General features: G+C 44.8%; 2 pseudogenes; one reads left to right on the plus strand and one right to left on the minus strand.

Moving 5' to 3' along the window:
• The first annotated feature begins 16 nt into the window (after positions 1-16).
• LOC119312214 lies at positions 17-3,265 on the plus strand (annotated as a pseudogene).
• Positions 3,266-5,303: 2,038 nt separating this feature from the next.
• Positions 5,304-21,172, minus strand: LOC119310334 (annotated as a pseudogene).
• Between the last annotated feature and the right edge of the window lie 734 nt (positions 21,173-21,906).

The raw sequence follows: 21,906 nt of genomic DNA on the forward strand, positions 1-21,906 counted from the left end.
AAAAAAAAGCCGCCGCCCCCACCCCACCGGCAGCTGCCCCTCATTCCGCCGCCGTGACGAGAAAGCCGGAGCCCGGAGGTGGAGACTGCGTTCGGCGGGGCGACTGCGCAGTCTATCGCCCGCTCTCTCATCTTCGTCGACGGCCGGCGCGACGCCACGAGGCCGGCCCACGACCACGACCGGCGTCCTCCTCGTTCTACGGCCTGCATCTCCGACGCGACCGCCCAATAGACGTAAATTCTCCCTCTCTCCTCTAGTTCGAATGTTAGTGCTGCCTAAAAAGACTGTATTCTGAATTTCTGATTTTTTTAGAGTAATTTCTGGTTGATTCACATGGATTATCAACTGTCCTCTCCTCCTCTAGTTCTAATACTTACCCACCCAGTACTGATTGAGTTACCCAGGTGTTAAGTGTATAGTCATCATCATGAAATCGATCTAGTTACGCTGCTCCCCAGGTAATAGTTACCAGTTTCCGACGTGTTCAGGTACAATTATCACAACGAAATTGATATAGTTATCACCTTAATACTTACGGAGTAGTTACCCAGGTGTTTTAGGGTATATTTTCCCACTTGTTCACGATACAGTTCCCATCCCAAAATACCATCACATTTGTGAAACTGTGTGGTAACGTCTAAACTCGAAAAAATTGCAAAGAACAACCCAAGGTGAGATATAGTTTCAACTCAAAACTATTTGTCACCATGGTGTCAATGTAGTCACCCTGTCCTTTGGCTAATAGTTATCACCACCAAGTCAATGTAGTTAAATCGGATAAACGGTTTCGAGCTACGAAACTTTTTGAATTTTTGGATTTGCATTTAGTGCGGATGATGCCAACAGTTTTGTTTTGGCGCACGCAAGAGAGCACTAGGAAACTAACGCAGTGCGTAAAGGGTTGATGATTAAGACGCAAGATTTGTCCTAACGTTTTATGGTTATGCCTATCCTAGAATGTTCTATATGTTAGTACTTTCCCCGTTGTGATTAATTAGGTGTCTCCAAATAAATAGGTTCAGACTGAGCACATGAGTCTTGTCTTAGGAGTTGGTTGCGTCAATTACTCAATTCTAGTTTGTTTCTTTGTATTCTCTTTGTTCGTTTGTTATTCAGCTCTGCTACTTATGGCGCTAGTTTAATTTAATGATGTGCCTTGTAGCTTCACTGTTTCTTGCTAGCAGTCTAGCTAGGGATAGATCAGGTGTTAGATGCTTCAGTTAATCTCCATTCTTATGAAGAACACACAAGTATTGGATGGATACAGCAAATGCCCAACGTTGGTCAGTGTATCCTTCGTAATTAGTGCTGCCAGTTTGATCTCAATCTTTTCACATGCTTTATTTTGATATATCATAAGTTTGAGTCTAGCTCTTCGGTTGTTTTATGAACCTTGATATATGTTACCTGATGATTGGTACAGCTGAATTTGTTTGATGGAGGACCTACCGGAGGCTCTGCTGACTGAGATTCTAAAGAGGATCACCAGAACAAGTGATCTCAATTCTTTTTCCCTTGTGTCAAAGCAGCTCTACAAGATAGAGGGGAATCAAAGGGGTGCTATCCGTGTTGGTTCTGGTCTTTGCGCTGCTAAAAAAGCCCTAACATCATTGTGCGCCCGGTTCCCAAATCTGCGGAAAGTGGAAATCGATTACTCTGGTTGGATACCTGGACATGGAAAGCAGCTGGACAACAAAGGCCTTCTTGTGTTTTCATCTCACTGTTCCTCGCTGATTGACCTCACCTTAAGCTTCTGCTCATGCATCGATGACTCTGGGCTTGCTTGTTTAGCTTATTGCAAGACAATGGTGTCTCTCAGGCTCAACTCCGCACCAAAAATAACGTCAGTTGGGCTTTTCTCGGTTGCAGTTGGTTGCACAAGTCTATCTGCTCTCCACCTTATTGATTGCGAGAAAATCGATAGTGTAGAGTGGCTGGAATACCTTGGCAGGGATGGATCGTTGGAAGAGCTTGTAGTGAAGAATTGCAAAGGAATCAATCATCATGACTTCCTAAAGTTTGGTTCGGGATGGATGAAGCTCCAGAAGTTTGAGTTTCAGAGGAAAAGAGAAAGATATGATATTCTTCCAGGTGATGTTGTTTATGACTCCTCGTACGATGCTCACAGCACGGATATATATGATTTCTGCTGTGAGAGTTTGAAGGATTTAAGGTTGGCGCATATTAAAACTTGGCCAGAATTAGGACTTCGTGTTGTCCTAGGGAAGTGTAAAGCATTGGAGAAGCTTTGCCTTGAGCATGTTCGTGCCCTAAATGACAATGACATTATTGCATTATCTCGGAGCTGCAGCAACCTTAAAAGCATCTCACTTTGGCTCAACCTGCAGTGCTACTCTAGTGATGTCAGATATTGTGAAACAAGGACGTCGTTTACTGATGACAGCCTTTACGCTCTAGCCCTCAACTGTCCTATGCTTCAGATCGTAGACCTCTGGTTTACAGGATGTTCCCGTGACTGGCCATCAGAAATAGGATTCACACAACAGGGTTTTCTGGTGCTCATTCAGACCTGCCCGATTCGTGTTCTCGTGCTCAACAACGCCAACTTCTTTGATGACAAGGGGATGAAGGCCCTCTCATCCTCACCACATCTGGAGACACTCGAGCTTATATTGTGTCATGCGGTAACTGATGCTGGGATGCGCTTCATTGCGCACACCCCATGCTTGAGTAATCTCATGCTTCGGGTGTGTCATAACGTTACTGATGTTGGAGTGGCTAAACTGGGACATGCACATAAGTTAAGAGTCTTTGGTCATTCAGTATTGTGGTAAGGTCTCTCTGCAAGCTACACTGGGTGTTACTAAGTCGGTTCACTACTCTAGGGACTTTTCAGATGCCCTGAGAAAGGAACTTGATTTGCTTGGCGACTGTTGATGAAGTGGTCTCCAAAATTTTCAGTATGAATTTGCTGCTGAAGCCATTAAGTTTGAGGTAACAACTTGCAAAACGATGTTATATTATGGGACAGAGGGAGTAGGAAGCATAATTCTGGATGTTTAGATTCCAAAATGGCCTGAAGTTGAGGAAGAAGTGAAACTTGAGCGACTACTGAAGGCATATAACATAGTTGTGTGCTATTTACGTTACAGGCAGTCACCATTTGAGGGATGAGATTCATGTGTTTGCTTGGGTCATGTGAGATTCATGTGTTTGTTCGAATTTGAACTAAAACCATGACAAGTATTTTGGAACGGAGGGAGTAGTACCTTACTTAGTTTCAACCATTGGTTGTCAGGACTGACATGGAACAAATATCATACAGCCTTCTTATTTCTTCATGCCTAACACAAACTTATTAACAGAAAGGGTGAGTACAGATGGTACGAGAACTAGCAAATACCCCAATAACCTTTTTTTTATCAGAAAAGTAGATACCAATTCACCTCAGAACTCAACTAGGCCAGTGCAATCACACACATGCTAACTACGTATAACATGTACAGCCGAGGCCGTATAGAGAACACATATGTGTGAGATAACAAGAAAATAATGGGCTAAAATGAGCGGTTAGCTATATCTTGAACCAACAATCAACAAGACGCTAAAATGTATTACTCCCTCGGTTCCAAATTACTTGTCTTAGATTTGTATAGGTACGGATGTATATCTAGATAAATTTAAGACAAGTAATTTGAGACGGAGGTTGTAGAATAATTATACACCATTGCAACGAACGGTCAATTTCTAGTTGCCATAAAAATAAAATACTCTGCTTTACTGCTTCGACACTTCCATATATATTTGAAAAGCAAGCTAGCTTGCCGACCGAATTAACTAATAGCCCCTTTCTATATATGTACATGTGGCAATCCAATTAATTAAGCATGTTTATAGTATTTTTTTTTTGAGAATTTGTATCTATATACTATACAACGCATCCTTAAGAGCATCTCTAGCAGACCGCGTATAATGCCGATCCGCAAAACACATATACAGCTCGCGGAAAAACGGCTTTGCGGCCGGCGCGGGCGGCGACAGAGTCAAACCCCGCAAAACGGACATGTAAGTCTTTATCCTTTTTTACGTGTCCGTTTTGCGGGGTCTGACTCTACCACCACCCGCGCCGGCCCGCAAATCAGTAATTTGCATTTCAATTTCCAGCATGAAAATACATTTCTTTGCTTTTTTCTATTTTCTTCAAGGGCATTTGATACATAATAATTCATCAATTCTTTGCTAGAACAGCAAGACCAAAGAAAACAAGAACCACAATTAGGCATTTTAGAAGATATCAAACTTTCATAACTGCTCCCGCTAGTTGAACCAACATCTTCTCCATGAATTCGTTGTCGATCTGCAGATTCTTGATCTTGCATTCTCCATTCTTCTTCTTTGGTTCTAAAGAAGTAGACGTTGCTTCCCCTCTAGTTTCTTCTCTAATTGCACATGCAGCCGCATCATTAGGCTCAATTCTATTAAGGAGTGCACGAACATCTATTAAGTTTCTTTCTATCAATAAATCAATGTATTCTCCTTCCCAACACCAAAATGAGCATCCATCTTCCTACACACATGACGATCTCCATAAGCTATCGAAATTGAACCGAATAGGTTGACAAAAGCCGAATGGAGACAACAACATACCACGTCGTTTTCGCATTTGAAGAATACCCATCCGGGGTGGTTCAGCGTGCTAGAAGTCAGCCGCAGCACCGTCCGTGTGCAGTCATCGCACTGTATGAGCGGCATCGGCGAGCCGCTGCGCAAGCGCCGAGCCCGGGCGACGGCCGGTTGAATCCTTGCCGTCAAACCGACAACGGCAGCTACAGGACGAACTAGTACCTGCATGCGGCGCTGGGGCTTTGTCGGGGCTGCGCGGGGCGCTCCCCGACCAATCCATGGCTTGACACAGCCACCGGTAGCCGGAAACGCCGAATTCGGCCGCCGCCATGAACAGTTGCCGACCTGCAACTTTCCGGCCCGTCGACGCAGGAGGAAGTGGCGGAGGGCAAGCTCGGGCGTGTGGCGGCCCTCCCGCCAGCTAGTTTGGCCGGAACCGTAGGCGTCGGCCCCGACCCGGCGGGGCGGGAGGGAGGGGGGGAGTGCGGGGTGAGGGGGAGAGGGGCGGCGGTGGGTGGGGAAATGCGCGGGTTAAAATGTCCCCCTCCCAACCACTACCACTATATACAGGGCGCTGACGGGGTGAGGGGGGAACCCGCATTATCGCGGGTCTGGATGGGAATTATGCCGCGCCCCGTAATTTTTTTTATGAGTCGGACGCTTTTGCACGATTTTTCGCGCGGACCCATATTTTGGCAGTTATTTTGCGGGTCAGGGCATTATACAAGGTCTGCTAGAGATGCTCTAAGAACTATGGCATATTCTTCTAGCCTCTTCAATCCTTCTTTTGGAGAAGCCCCTTCACCCAGTTGCTGGGCCATCGCACTGCCAATGATCACTGCATCTGCACCCCACTCTGCAATATGTGTTTATTTATGAAATTTTAATTAGCTTGTTGAAATTCAGTAAAAAGTTACTAATTCATGGTGAGTCTTCTATCCATAAATAGGTTTGTTTTACCCGTCTAACATGATCAAGTGTCGGTATGCCAAAGCCAACAGCCACAGGTTTGTTCATGACCTGTTTAATTTCCTTAAGAAGATCCTTGACACGCGACTCCACGGTTGCTCGTGGACCAGTAACCTCCATTGACACTTACCTGCTTGATTAGATTACAGCGTAAAGATTTTAACAATCAGGCCAGCATGAGAAAGACAAACTTGCAGGGAACAATTGAGACAAATGTAGCCATCCATTTGGCACTTACAAGGTAAACAAACCCCTCTGAAGCTTTTGTGACTTCCTTCATCCTCTCTACAGGCGTGACTGGCGTCGTAATTAGCACCTGAATACATTAGTTCAAACAAAAAAAAAGTTGATTGCTGGTACTAGAAATCCAGCTCTGTTTGAGATATACTCCTACATATTAGTGGAGGCAGAGCACATACAAGCTCTAGGTTGTTCTTGATGTCTTCATTCCTGAATGGACATGTCTCGGCATAAGGAAGATCGGACACTATGAGACCTGGTGGAACGGATATAGATAAATAAGCGGGGCAGCTCCGGCAAATTAATTAACAGTGACATTAGTGAGCTAGTAGGTTAATTACCTTGCACACCGGCTTGTTTGAGAGCGGCGGTGAAGTTGGCCGCGCCCCGCCGCACGATTGGGCCCAGGTACGAGACGAGCACCACGGGGCAGGACAGCTCCGGTGTCACCTCCTTCAGCATCGACAGCACGCCGTCGATGGTCGTGCCGGACGCCAGCGCCCGTGCTGCAGAGGCCTGGATTACCGGCCCGTCGGCGTCGGGCCTGTCCCGCATGTAAATATATTGTAAAACTGTGGAGTTTTAGGGAGTCTTTCCCTCCTTATTTAATGAATGATACACACACTATTTGAGATACCGGCCCGTCGGCGTAGGAGTCCGAGAAGGACATGCCTAGCTCGATGACGTTGGCGGCTTGGCGCCACAGGCGTCTAGGACCCTGAGCGCCTCCGCCGTGGTCGCTAGCTAGGGGTCGCCGGCTGTGATGTACGGGATGAACGTCGTCTGCTGGCATACATTTCATGTGAATTGGAAGGAGGGCGACGTAGTTGCCAGAAATAGCTCATGTGCACTGTCTTACATGGCAATAATAGCCCCAATGCGACGAGGTGGTTAAAACACGGGTCCGGTCGTTAACGGGACTGCGATTAAGGTAAAAACAGGGGGTCAAACTAATCGGTGGCAGAGGTGGAAAAAATGTCACATGGCAGTGTTGTGGAGATAGATACTGAGGTAACAGAGGATGGTAGAGTCCTTTTTTCCAAATTCTTTATGGCTTTAAAGCTTTGCATTGACTTCAAAGCAGGGTGCCGTCCATATTTGAGCATAGACTCATCTTTTTTGACAGACTAATGGAATTGTCAATTGGCAGCATGCAATGCTTTAGATGGACACAACTGAATGTTTCATGTTGCTATTGATTTGTTTCAGTCAGAGACAAGGTTTCATGGACATGATTCATGATGCAGTTGAAAAGATGCATAGGGCCAGTGTCACCTTTGACAGTACACACAGATGCATGTAAAGGGCTAGAAAATTCAGTGAAGAATGTTTTTCCTCGTTGTGAGCAGAAGGAGTGCTTTGGCCATATGTCGATGAATTTGATCAAAAAATTCAGAGGGAAAGAATTTGGGAGAATGTGGCCAACAACAAGATCTTACACCAAACAAACACATTCATGTCATCTTGATAAGATAAAAGCAACACGCAGTGAGTTTGGTCCATGGTTGAATACCTATCATTCTCTATTATAATACATGTCAGGATTTAACACTGCCATCAAATGTGACCATATCAATAATAACTTGGCAGAAATTTTTAACAACAAGATAAAGCAGTTGAAGAACTTGCCTGTGCATAACATGGTTGACCAAATCAGGATCATGATCATGCACATGTGAAAATTGAGAAGAAGGATTGGTGATTGTCTGCAAGGGGATAAGCTTCCTGCAACAGTACAACAGGTGATGAACAGGAGCAGAAATCTGACACATTTATCTGCGGAGAAATCTTCATTGTGGGCTGCTGAAGTTAGAGATATCAAGACTAGAAGGAGGCATGTTGTTAACACTGAGTTGCACGACTGCACTTGCCTCGAGTGGCAACACACCGGCAAACCATGTGAGCATTCCATTCTTTTCTTGGCCTCCCAACCCAAGATAAACATGCACCCATATTTGCATGCATATTACTCAGTGGAAAGATTCAAGACTGCATATGCAACTCCAATTCCAACACTTACAGATCAGTCTCAGTGGCTTGAAGTAGAAATTGAATTTTCCATGTGTCCTCCCCTAACAAAAAGAAAGGCTGGCAGGCCTAAAAAGAGTAGATTGAAGGCATGGTTTGAGAAAGGTGGGAGTAGTAAAAAGGGAAGGGGAAGAAGGATGTAAAGCCAAAAAGATTCCAAAAAGGTAACAAAATAGATGCAAGTTGTGCCAGGAACTTGGGCACTGAAAAGGATCTCCAAAATGTCGTTACACTCCTGAAAGGCCAAAGTATGTTTACGTTTGTGTTTTTTATTTGGGTGTTGTTTTTAATTACTAGCAAAATTACAAGCTTTGTTTTCCAGGAGGAAGCGTGGAGGTCAACCCCTTGTTGTTGAAGATTGCTGGGTAATCAAAAAGGCAAGAACCAATTTTGGTGATGAACCAGAGTTGGATGATGCTGCGGTGCAAAATGAGCAAGAGTTGGATGTTGTTGTGATGCAAAATGATCAAGATTTGGATGATGTTGTGCAAAATGAGGTAGTCTTTGATCTTGTGATGCATCATTAGCAACATTTGGATGATGATGTGCTGCACAATGTGGTGCAAACTGAAGCTGTTGCGGCAGATGTTATGCAAACTGAAGCTGCTACGACAGATGTTCCGCAAACTGAGCCTATATTGCAAGTTGTATTACCAATTGAAGCTACTGGAGTTGATGTTGTGCAAACTGGGCCTCATGTAGATGTTGTGGTGCAAACTGAAGCTGTCCCAGCTAGTCCAGTTAAGAAAACCAAGACTTTGAGTGAACTAGGTATGGTAGGATCAAAAAGTGGTAAGAATAATAAGAAATCGAGTGGCAAGAAGAAGTGAAAACTTCTTTTTGTCAAACTTGTTTAATGGTGATGTGTGTTGTAGAATAACAAACTTGCCTCAATTTGTGTAAAATGGTATTCGTGTAATGCTATTCAAATTCTGGCCGAATTTCAAATTTGACCCAAAATTTAAATTTGAAATTGTTTAGTATGTGGTATTGATGTTACAATGCTTTCTCAAATATTAGTCATATATAAGCATGTTAAGCGATCAATCCGAGCACTTATTGTTGATGTGAAACACTAGTCACGAAAAATTGGCTCCAAATGAGCTCCGAAGCTAGGCTAAACACCCCATTTGTAAGCAATTTTTTGACCTTTTCTAAATGGGCCAAAAAATCAAAACTTGACATCTAGTGTGCAAATATAGGGTCCATGCCCAATATGAGATTGTTTGGATAAATTATGACATGCTTAGCCCTAAACCCTAGCTTGAATCCCAGGCAACCTCGTTCATGATAGCTATGTTTTGTGAAGGATTTTTCATGAAAATACCCACAGACCAAGTTTCTTATTTTTCCTAGCAACTCACTCACATAAAACAATGATGAGTGCAAGTTTCATATTTTTTTGATTTTTTTTGAATTAGTTATGCTCAACCCTAGTCCTCAAAACCCCTCAAAACTCCATCTGAAACCCCGCACCCTTCTGCGCCACTTGATCTCTGTTAGTGGACAGCCTGGATCATGCGCTAGGGCTACGTCACTGATCCGCGCGAGGCTTTGTGATTGGCTGCAGTCAACAACACTGGATAACCCCCCGCCTCAACTCTGGATCGCTGGATCACTACGTGTTCTACGGTGTGGATCAACATGCAGTGCTACACGTCAGCGATCCGCGTGCTACGCTCTGATTTGCTGGATTCATAAACACATTTTTTGCGCTGCGGCGAGTGGGCTTGCCGTTGGGCTATGGTGAAAGAAGCCCACCCTTTGGACCTTTGGATCGAACCATGCCTCCTCTAGCCAGGCCCTAGCCAACAGTTGCCATGGTCGATCGGAGCCTATGATGCATGCATGCATGAGCGGCACACGCACAAAAAATGGGTCAGCGTGACCCCTTGAGCCCCGACCGATGGCACAGACGCGTGCAGGCTGTGTGAAACGTCGCAGCAGGGCTATTGATGCAGGGGCACCCCCCATTGATGCATGCAGCCTTTGGTTTCCCATGCGTGTGTACACACTCCCAATGCCACCAAATGCCGCCCTGTCATTACTTCCACCCGGTAAAACCATTCAAAAAAATAATAATCAAAAAATACGTCGCACTAGGGCTATTTAAGCCATACCTATCGTCTTCCTCTCCCTCCTCATCCATACCCCAACCCCATCCTATCACATCTGCCCCCATCTGTCCTCCTTCTTCCTTCTTCTCCACAAAGTAGAGGGTCCCGAAGCCACCATGCAGTACAACGGCCAGACCTACCGCTACCCCCATCGTGCCGGAGAGGCTCTATTCCGCTGGTGTGTATGTAGAGAACACCCTTAGGTGTGGGCAATCTCAAGGTGGAGGGGCGCAAGGGAGTTCACGCAGTCCTTCCTTTCGGCCGGCTACCGCCACCTCCCCCGTGGCTCTCCAACTATGTTACATGTTGAGGAGGTCAATCACAATGGCGTTGTGGTTGGGCTCCTCGGTACATTCACCAACCCCTTCGACGCCTTCCACCTCCTCGGCCGAGTGTTTTGGTGTGGGTGTGAGTTTATTGCTTTCACCACCCACAACATCTTCACCGACTTCAACAACATCTTCCCCACCTACAACGACATGCACACCCTCCCGTACCCCGTCGACAACCAGGAGTGGAGGGCGCCCAGAGGAGTGAGGTGGCGTTTGCCAAGAGGAGGAGAAGGAGAAGAACCCCGTTTGGTGCCCCCAATCTATCTAGCTATCTATCTATCATTTTAGTGTTTTAAGTTGTAATAGTTTATGTTTGTGTGCTACTATTATTAAGTTGTAAGGCTATGCTATTTATGTCGTGGAACTATTGGTTGTGCTACTATTTATATTGTTGTTGGGTTTCTTATTTTTATATTTTTGTTTCATGCTATTATTTGTGGGTTTCTATGGGTTGTACCCTTTTCGTGCTATTATTTGTGTGTTGCCTTGTGTTGCTACACCCTATTCACCATGCCACACAAACTGTCTTCACAATGTTGGCCAAATCATGAGTCATGACTCACAGTGTTCTATCTAGTTTCTATTTTTTCCTATCTAGTTGATATTGGTTAATTGATATATGTGCTTGATGTTCTATCTAGTTGATCTATGTGTTACTAATACAAGGAAGATTCCACTATGGACATGCAAGTGTATGGGTACCCAATTGTTTTTGCGAAAAGGAAAAATCATATATTGGCGTGTTGCATGTGGGCATGCATGTATCTAGGCCCTGGCTATTTAGGGCCACCCTAGCTAGCCAATATTGGTTTGAATTTTACCTCTGTCCAATATTTTAAGAGCAAAATAGGAACATTTTCTTGACCTATTTGAATCGAATTTTAACATGATCATTTCCAAAAATGATTTCTGAGGCTTTCACATATCCCCATTTAATTTGGGTTTCATGGAACCATAGACATGCATAAAAAGAATCACAACAAATATGTAAAAAAAAGTACAATACATACGGCCCAGCATTTATTCGACAGAAAAATTTGGCTAAAGAAAAAACAAGTAAAGAAGTACATGTTTGTTAAAGGTTTATTTGCCGAAGCAACATTATATTTTGATTTAGTCGAAGCATTTTTTTAACATGGGTGCCTCTATGCTATAAAACTGGGCTGGTGCCCAGACGCGGGTGGCTTTTCTCAATTTGGGCCTAGTTATTTTCTCATGGCCCAACATCTATTCGGCAGCAAGATTTGTTGTTTCTGAATTTGGGGGGTGTGCACTCTGTTAACTGAAGAATAAGAACAAAGCATGAACACTGGATATTTCTGTTTCGATTTAGTTATAATAACTTGGCATGGCGCACATATCGCATCCTATGCCCTGACAGACCTAAATGCCCCGTCTAATGAAGGATGAATAGCAAGTAAAACACAAACAGAGAAATGACACAACAATAAACCCCCCTGCCATGATATTTGCTTGTTTCTGCAAATTGATCATCTCCATTTGATTTTTCTTGATCTTCTTCAGTTCCTCGGTCAGTTGAGACTCCAAGTGTGGTTCAGCATGGGTAGCATTGCACGCATAGCTCGCCATCGGCACGACTCTGCCCGCCCCTCTATCCGAGCTCCCAAAATTATCCATCTGCGGCACCCCGCCCAAATTAAGCTCCCAGGTTGCGGCCCCGCTCGAATCAATGTAGCCCTTGAACTAAATCCTCTCAACATAATCATCCATCCACTCGAAATGTGTGCATTTCTTCAGGATCTGGAAACAACAACATGAACCCTAAATTCAAAATTCATGGGAAAAAAATAAAATATGGAGAAATGAGAGCAAAAGACAGTGAAAGAACGGGCTAAGGACTGAGATCTAACCTTGCCATCCCTTCCTGCCATTGACTTGCTCAAGCACTTCAAAAATTCCCGCCCAAGATTTCCATTCTCATCAGTCCTACCGACCCACCGTTTTAGAGGCTATGGGCGTGGGCATGACGGGCAGCTTGTGAGTGGCACTGGACCATACTGACGCCATTTTGAGTGCGTGGCGGAGGAGGTGGACACCTGGACTAGGTCGCCGGAGAAGAGGAAGAATGAGGAAAGGGGAAGCAATGGGCGGCAGCGGGCAGACGGGCACGGGCGAAGAGGTGGGTCCCGACGGTGGGCGGACGGGCACAGGCGAAGTGGTGGGTCCCGTGCTTACTGGACAAGTGGTGGGTCCCGCGCTTACGTGGATAAGTTATGGATCCAGCCCATAACAGCTAATGATGGCATCAGTTCAGCTTAAGGGCCATGTCGTGTGTGGGCTATTTACTCACTCAAAAGTGTCACCCCAAAGCCATTCTGTCGAACAACATCGCACTCCATCCAATTCCCACAAAAGATGATGCATAGGAGCTATTCACCCCGCACGTGCAAAAATTGATTGATGTGCCTTGCAGCCCTTGCCTTAGATTAAGCCCAACACGATTGTGTGACAGATGGATGTACTACCCTGCCCTGCTCCTTGATCTTGGACAAGGTCTGCCTCATAACCAGTCTCCGCCAGTCGGCGACGGGCACGAACGCCGCTGGGATGCGAGGCGGCGCTCTGAGCACCGAAGCCGGGTCGAATGAGGCCGGCGCCGGTGCCGCGGCGACCATAAGCCTCCTCGACGCAGACACCGCCACAACCGATGAAGCAAGCCGCCTCGAGTGGATCAGCGCCTGAGCCGTGGACACTGCCTTGAGCACGAAAGCACTGTCGCTTGACGGATGCTACACAGTTCATTGCGTCTCTAGCTGGAGTACAAACGCTTGGACTTTACAGAGCACCTAAAAAACAATAGGCATACATCGAGGTCTCTAGACTACCGAACGACCGCTGCTCCTGCCAGAACGAGGCACCGACATGCCATCCTTGCCGCTCCCATACCGGAGTCGCCCTAGGCTAGCCTTATCGATGACAACCGTGAAGTCTTCGTGCATGTGCCCTTGAGGACCAGCGTCCTGGAGTGGCAGTCGTTCACCATTGAATCCTTGAATTGATCCGAAGAACCGGACACCAGATCTTGCCATCGCATAAACAGAGTGAGAAGCCCTAACCTCGCATACCCGAGGAATTGACAAGAATCTACGCCGGTGATCAGTATAATTCATCTTGGCGGACGAGCTCGAGGAGAATTGGAGCCCTAAAGACCAACTCGAAGATGAAGCTTCACCCCTACGAGGAATAAAACCCTAACCTATGTACCAACCTGAGCCAAGGCATGGGGGAGGTGAATCCACAAGATCCTCAATGGGGATCGATCGGATCCACGAGTTTACAATTCGTCATGAAGGCCTAAATGCATCCTCTTCTCCATCAGTATGCTCATCCTGGAGACAAGTTAGGAAATACCAAATGCATCCATGACTCTACAATTCGTCATGAAGGCCTAAATGTAACCATCAATTCTTTTCTATTAACCAGGAAATAAATAGTGTCTGTCTCCCTCCTCCCTCACTCGACGTTATATTCGAAGTATCACCAGCCACATATCATTTGTGGTTGTTTGCAGGTCAAAGACATGGCAGTGGCAGTCAGCTTTGGCATACCGGACCCCAAAACATGTTAGCCAGGTAAATAACACACCGAAAGATTGACCAAAAAGTTATAATATTAATTTGGAAAATCACAATAAAATAATTACATTGCTAACATCCACTTATAGTAGACATAGATTGCCGAATGGGGTGCAAATGGAGTGATCATTGGTAGTGCAATTGTGAAACAGTTGGGTGAAGCGGCTTCTCCAAGAGAAAGGTTGAAGAGGCTAGAAGGCTTCGCCGGGAGCCTCAAGGATGCAATGCAATGATCTGCAGCACAACATAGTTCATTATCTAGACCACCATGATATGTGGAAATAAAGGCACCGAATTGTTTTAGCTTCCTGGTCAAGTATGGAAGGGTAGAAGCAAGATAAATGAGTAGAAAACAAGGCTTTGGTTCAGGCCGGTCCAACCCATTAGTCCCGGTTCAGTCACGAACCGGGAGGCCAGGGGGGCCGGCTGGGCCTCGTGGGGCATTGGTCCCGGTTCATCTGGCCCCTTTGGTCCCGGTTCCAGGCACGAACCGGGACCCATGTGCCTCGCTCCTGGCCCACCACCATTGGTCTCGGTTGGTGGCTTGAACTGGGACCAAAGGGTGTCCTTTAGTCCCGGTTCCAGCCACGAACCGGGACCAATGAGATGCCTATATATACCCCCTCGCCCGCGAGCAGAGCACTCCACTACTCTGTTTTTCTGGCTGGCCGTTGGAGAGCTTTGTGGTGCTCTAGCTTACCTCCTATGCACATGAGGTGTTCGATGAAATGCCCGAGCCACACTTAAGCTTTCTCCTCTCGAAGCTCCTTGTCCAAGCTCCATTTTCCTCGAGATTTGTCTAGGTTTGGCGGTCCGTCCTGTCCCGTCCCCGTCCTCACCGCCGTTGATCACCCGCGCCGATCTCGTCGCCTGCACCACCATGGTGAGCCTCTTGATCTTATCTTTTTTCTAAAAGAAACAAGTTCTTACTTGCATGATTTAGATAGATACTTGTGTAGTTTTCTTACTTATTATTGTTTTTTATTATATAGTGCGATGGTTTTGGTATCCGCCTTCGTCGGCCCTCGTCCTATCTATGATTCAGATGTGGTATATACATTTTATTTTATAACTATTAGTTTCATTTAGTGTTTATGACAATTAGGCCGAGCAACATGACATAGATTTTTTTATCTAGGAGGTATGTGAACCGGAAATTCCGACTGACCCTATTGTCGAGAGGTTAAATTTAGTTGAAGAAGAAAACAATTACTTGAAGGAAAAATTTAAAAAAATTGAGGAGGAGAATATGATATTGGAGTTGCATGTTGCGGATGTCGTCGATGATCACAAGATCAAGATGGATGCAATGCGCTTGAAGATTAGAAAGATTAGAAAATATGCCATTCATACTTAGGCTTGGTATCATTATGCCGTTGGATCAATTGTTACCTTCGTTGCGGTTATGATCGCATTTCTTGTTGCATTGAAATGTTTTACATAGTTTCAATGTATGGTTTAATTAGATGCTCTGGAGAGCTATATGTTGTTCAATGAGAACTATGTATGTACTTTGATTTTAATGTGATGATGAACATCTATTAATTTGGTCACTTATCTATTCATGATGTACACAGATAAACCGACAATGGATGTACGGTAACAGACGCACCTCCGAGTACATTAAGGGCGTGAATAATTTTCTTGCAGTGGCTGAGGCAAACAAGCAGAATGGTTTTATGCGTTGTCCATGCCCTATATGTGGGAATACGAGGGCTTACTCTGAATCAAAAAGCCTCCGCACCCAGCTTCTTTATAAGGGTTTCATGCCACACTATAATGTTTGGACCAAGCACGGAGAAAAAGGGGCTATGATAGAAGACAACGAAGAAGAAGAAGATGACAACTATGTGACCCCTGAATACGGTGATGATGCAACGGGGGTAGCTGAAGATGCTGCAATGGGGGAAGCTGAAGATCAAGAGGAACCAAACAATGTGCCCAATGATGATCTTCGCTGGGTCATTGTTGATGCAAAGATACAATGCGAAAGTGAAAAGGAGAAGCTGAAGTTCGATCTCATGTTAGAGGATCACAAAAAAGGGTTGTACCCTAATTGCGAAGATGGAAACACAAAGCTCGGTACCGTACTGGAATTGCTACAGTGGAAGGCAGAGAATGGTGTGCTTGACAAAGGATTTGAGAAGCTACAGAAAATATTGAAGAAGAAGCTTCCAAAGGATAACGAATTGCCCGACAGTACGTACGCAACAAATAAGGTCGTATGCCCTCTAGGATTGGAGGTGCAGAAGATACATGCATGCTCTAATGACTACATACTCTACCGCGGTGCGTACAAGGATTTGAACGCATGCCCGGTATGCGGTGCATTGCGGTATAAGATCAGACGAGATGACCCTAGTGATGTTGACGACGAGTGCCCCAGGAAGAGGGTTCCTGCCAAGGTGATGTGGTATGATCCTATAATACCACGGTTGAAATGCCTGTTCAGAAACAAAGAGCATGACAAATTGATGTGATGGCATAGATAGGACCATAAGAAAGACGGGAAGTTGGGAGCACCCACTGACGGGTCATAGTGGAGAAAAATCGAGAGAAAGTACCGGGAGGAGTTTGCAGGTGACGCAAGGACTCGTTTGGTTTAAGCACGGATGGCACTAATCCTTTTGGGGAGTAGAGCAGCAATCACATCACCTGGCCCGTGACTTTATGTATCTATAACCTTCCTCCTTGGTTGTGCATGAAGCGGAAGTTCATTATGATGCCAGTTCTCATCCAAGGCCCTACGCAACCTGGCAACGACCTTGATGTGTACCTAAGGCCATTAGTTGAAGAACTTGTACAACTGTGGAATGGAAATGGTGTACGTGTGTGGGATGAGCACAAACAAGAGGAATTTGACCCGCATGCGTTGCTGTTTGTAACCATCAATGATTGCCCTGCTCTCAGTAACCTTTCAGGACAGACAAACAAGGGATACCATGCATGCACGCACTGTTTAGATGATACCGAAAGTATATACCTGGACAAATGCAGGAAGAATGTGTACCTGGGGCATCATTGATTTCTTCCGACCAACCATCAATGTCGAAAGAAACGCAAGCATTTCAAAGGCGAGGCAGATCACCGGAAGAAGCACGCCATGCGTACCGGTGATCACGTACTTGCTATGGTCAATGATTTAAAAGTAATCTTTGGAAAGGGTCCCGGCGAACTATCTGTTCCGAATGACGCTGAGGGACGCGCACCCATGTGGAAGAAGAAATCTATATTTTGGGACCTACCCTACTGGAAAGACCTAGAGGTCCACTCTTCAATCGATGTGATGCACATGACGAATAACCTTTGCGTGAACCTCCTAGGCTTCTTGGGCGTGTATGGGAAGACAAAAGATACACCGGAGGCACGGGAGGACCTACAACGTTTGCACGAAAAAGACGGCATGCCGCCAAAGCAGTATGAAGGTCCTACCAGCTATGCTCTTACCAAAGAAGAGAAGGAAATCTTCTTTGAATGCCTGCTCAGTATGAAGGTCCCGTCTGGCTTCTCGTCAAATATAAAGGGAATAACAAATATGCCAGAGAAAAAGTTCCAGAACCTAAAGTCTCATGACTGCCATGTGATTATGACGCAACTTCTTCCGGTTGCATTGAGGGGGCTTCTACAGGGAAACGTTTGATTAGCCATTGTGAAGCTATGTGCATTCCTCAATGCAATCTCTCAGAAGGTGATCAATCCAGAAATCCTACCAAGGTTAAGGAGTGATATGTCGCAATGTCTTGTCAGTTTCGAGCTGGTGTTCCCACCATCCTTCTTCAATATCATGACGCACGTCCTAGTTCATCTAGTCGACGAGATTGTCATTCTGGTCCCTTTATTTCTACACAATATGTTTCCCTTTGAGAGGTTCATGGGAGTCCTAAAGAAATATGTCCGTAACCGTGCTAGGACAGAAGGAAGCATCTCCATGGGCCATCAAACAGAGGATGTCATTGGGTTTTGTGTTGACTTCATTCCTGAGCTTAAGAAGATTGGTCTACCTCAATCGCGGTATGAGGGGAGATTGAGTGGAAAAGGCACGCTAGGAGGGGACTCAATAATATGCAGGGACGAGCATTCTTGGTCTCAAGCACACTACACAGTTCTACATAATTCTACCTTGGTGACCCCGTATGTCGATGAACACAAGAATTCTGCTCTCCAAACACCGGACCATTGTGACGACTGGATTACATGTGAACACGTCAGGACTTTTGGCAGTTGGTTTCAAACACGTCTCAGGGGTGACAACACTGTTTCTGATGAGCTGTACTCGTTGGCCAGGGAACCATCTTCGACTATAATGACTTACAAAGGGTACGAGATAAATGGGAATACATTTTACATGATCGCCCAAGATCAAAAGAGCACCAACCAAAACAGTGGTGTACCCTTTAATGCAGCAACCAAGAGGGGAAAGGACACATATTATGGTTACATAGTGCACATATGGGAACTTGACTATGGACATGATTTTAAGTCCCTTTGTTTAAGGGCAAATGGGTCAATCTGTAGGAGGCGGGGTACAGGTAGACCCACAGTACGGAATGAAAACAGTGGATCTGAACAATCTTGGATACACAGACGAACCATTCGTCCTAGCCAATGATGTGGCGTAGGTTTTCTATGTGAAGGACATGTCTACCAAACCGAGAAAAAGAAAAGATAAGGAAGCAAATAAATCATACGATGAGCCAAAGCGCCACATAGTTCTTTCAGGAAAAAGAGACATCATGGGATTGAAGGGAAAGACAGACATGTCTGAAGATTATGAAAAGTTCCATGAAATTCCTCCCTTCAAAGTCAAGGCTGACCCAAGCACCCTGTTAAACGATGAAGATTATCTATGGTTACGACGCATTAAGCAAAGGACACAAGCGAAGAAAAAGTAAGACTTTCTGTCCACAACTATTATGATGATGCCTTTGATCTAGAATATCACTGCAGTTACATGTGAAGAAATGAAATGTCTTTTCTAACAGACGAGTTTCCGTCCGAAACCCTAATACTTCGAAAGAGTTTGTCTGTTTTGTACACGAAGTGCATCCAGTTTTTGTCGTAACCCTCTCAACTTTTTAGCACATGTTATGTGGGTGAAATGATGATACCATGCCAACTTTCAACCTTTTCAGAGTTCATTTGTAGTGCTGTTCAATTTCAGGGTCATTCAGCTCAAAAAAATCAGTAAATGCATGAAAAATACCAAATGAAGTCAGAAAGGGTTGAAAATTTATGATGTGGCTTTGATGGTGCATTTTGAACACAAAAGTTCTAGAGTTCAAATAAGTTCAAAAAAAATGAAATCCCTTTGTAACAGATGAGTTTTCGTCTGAAACCGTGATACTTCGAAAGAGATTGTCCGTTTTGTACACGAAGTGCATCCAATTTTTTCCGTAATCCTCTCAACTTTTTAGCACATGCTATGTGGGTGAAATTATGATACCATGCCAACTTTCAACCTTTTCAGAGTTCATCTGTAGTGCTTTTCAATTTCAGGGTCATTTAGCTAGAAAAAATCAGTAAATGCATGAAAAATACCAAATGAAGTCAGGAAGGGTTGAAAATTGATGATGTGGCTTTGAATGGTGCTTTTTGAACACAAAAAAGTCTGGAGTTCAAATAAGTTCAAAAAATGAAATCCCTTTGTAACAGATGAGTTTTCGTCCGAAACCCTGATACTTCGAAAGAGATTGTCCATTTTTTACACGAAGTGCATCCAGTTTTTGCCGTAATCCTCTCAACCTTTTAGCACATGCTATGTGGGTACCATACCAACTAAGACCTTTTCAAAGTTCATTCGTAGTGCTTTTCAATTTCAGGGTCATTTATCTCAAAGAATGAACTAAAAATAATCAATTAAAATATTATGTTATGATCAACTAAAACAAAACTATAATGTTCTTCAATAGAAAAAAGAATCAACTAAAAAGCTTTTCATAAAACTCCAATAGCAAAAGGAACGACAAAGCTTTTATAAACCTCTAGTATTATTGAAACTAAAATTATATAAAAAAATTGCAACTCAAATTATCAAAGTATTTTTTTGTTCAAAACATTAAAAGCAAAAAGAATTTTCATAAAGATTTTTTTGTTAGAAACTTTAATAGCAAAAAGAATTATCGTAAAGATTTTTTTGTTAGAAACTAAAATAACAAAATCTGTTTTTGAATACAATGATAAGACACAGTAATATTAAATAGCAGGAAAAGGAATCACTCCAAAATTTATTTTTATAGTAATCACAAACTAGTGATTCACACAAATTTCAAAGAATTCAAATTTAAACTATTCAAATTTGAAAACTAATGGCACTAACAGAAAGTTTATAATTTTTGTGACCTAAAAACAAAAAGAATGAAAAAAAGAAAGCAAAAAGCGAAAGAAAAAAAATAATGCAAAAAACAAGACAAAAACTGGAAAAAATTAAAAAAATGGCCACCTACAGTGCCACCACGGCCTGAATACGATTAGAAACCCAACCATGGGTCAGGATTCAGGCTCGGAGAAGCCCCAATAGGCCCACATGCATAGAAGTGTTAGATTAGGCCCGTAAGCCTACATTGGAGAGGAGCTCGAGGGCAGTGGTAGTGGGGCTTATAAATCACTCCGAGCCCCCCTCAACTAGCAAGGTGGGACTAAACATTTTGGCAGCGGGCAGCAGCACCAGGCCTTTGGTCCCGGTTGGTAGCACCAACCGAAACGAAAGGGGTGCATTGATACCGGTTCGTGGCACCAACCGGGACCAATGCCCCCCTAAAGTCCTGAGTCCCGGTTGGTGCCACCAACCGAGACCAAAGGTCGCCCTTTCCCGCCTTTGGGCTGCTGAAAAGAGACTTTTGGTCTCGGTTGGTGGCACCAACCGGGACTAAAAGGGGGCATTGATCCCGGTTCCATCCACGAACCAGGACCAACGCTTCGCCTATATAAGCAGCACTTGTCAAAATTCAGTTCAGTTTCTTCTGCCTCCGATAACGCCGCCAGGCTGCCCCTCTGCCCCGCCGTTGCTGTCATCGCCTTGCCTCCAACGTCGTCGTCGTGCCGCCCCTGCCGTTGTCTGTGCCTCGCCGTCGCCGTCGCCGACATCGTCCCCGAGCCCATGCGCCCCTGCCCACGCCTCTGCCTCGCCCCCGAGCGCGTCGGCCGGCCGTGCCCATGCTGTCGCCCGTGCCTCGTCGTCACCGTCGTCGTTGCCGACGTTGTCCCCGAGCCCGGGCGCCCCTGCCCCGCCCCCGAGCGTGCTGTTCGGCCGCGGCCCTGCCCCGGCCAGCCCCCACCAGCGTCGCCGTGCCCTCGCCGCCCCCGCCATCGCCCTCGCCGGCCGCCCCCGCTGTGAGCCGCCGCCGCCCTGGCTCTGTGATGATTTTTTATGTGTTTTTTATGTGATGAGTTTTTTGTTCATATATATAATGTATATATGTATGTGGATATAGGTATGTATGGATGTGGCTATGTATGTATGGATATAATGTTCATAGCATTTTTTGTTCATATATGTTTTTTTTTCATATATGAATGAATTAATTATGTTGTTAGTAGAAATCGATTTTAGGTTAGTGCATTTTAGGTTAGTTGAAGAGGAAGAAGGAAGAAGGAAGAAGAATAAAAAGAAGGAGAGGAAAAAGGAAAATAAGAAGAGGAAGAAGGAGAAGAAGAGGAGAAAAAAAAATAAGAAGAGGAAGAAGAAGAAAAAAAGAGGAGAAGAAGAAAATATAGAAAAAATTACTATTTTTTCTTCTTCTCCTTTTCTTCTTCTATTTTTTGTTCTGTTTCTTCTTCTTCTTCTTCTCCTTCTCCTCCTCCTCCTCCTCCTCCTCCTATTTTCTTCTTCTTCTTCCTCTTCTTATTTTATATCGGGAACGAGGGTGTCGAGGCTCGCCGAGCGGTCGAGGGTCCGGAACTAGTGTAGAGGGTCGAGGGTCTCCGAGGGGTCGAGGGGTCGAGGGTCGGTAACTAGGGTAGAGGGTCATGGGTCGCCAAAACGTCGGAAGGAGAAGAAGAAGGAGAAGAAGATGAGAGGAAGAAGAGGATTAAAAATAATAA

The sequence above is a fragment of the Triticum dicoccoides genome, chromosome 5B, assembly GCF_002162155.2.
Source record: "Triticum dicoccoides isolate Atlit2015 ecotype Zavitan chromosome 5B, WEW_v2.0, whole genome shotgun sequence".
Lineage (NCBI taxonomy): Eukaryota > Viridiplantae > Streptophyta > Magnoliopsida > Poales > Poaceae > Triticum > Triticum dicoccoides.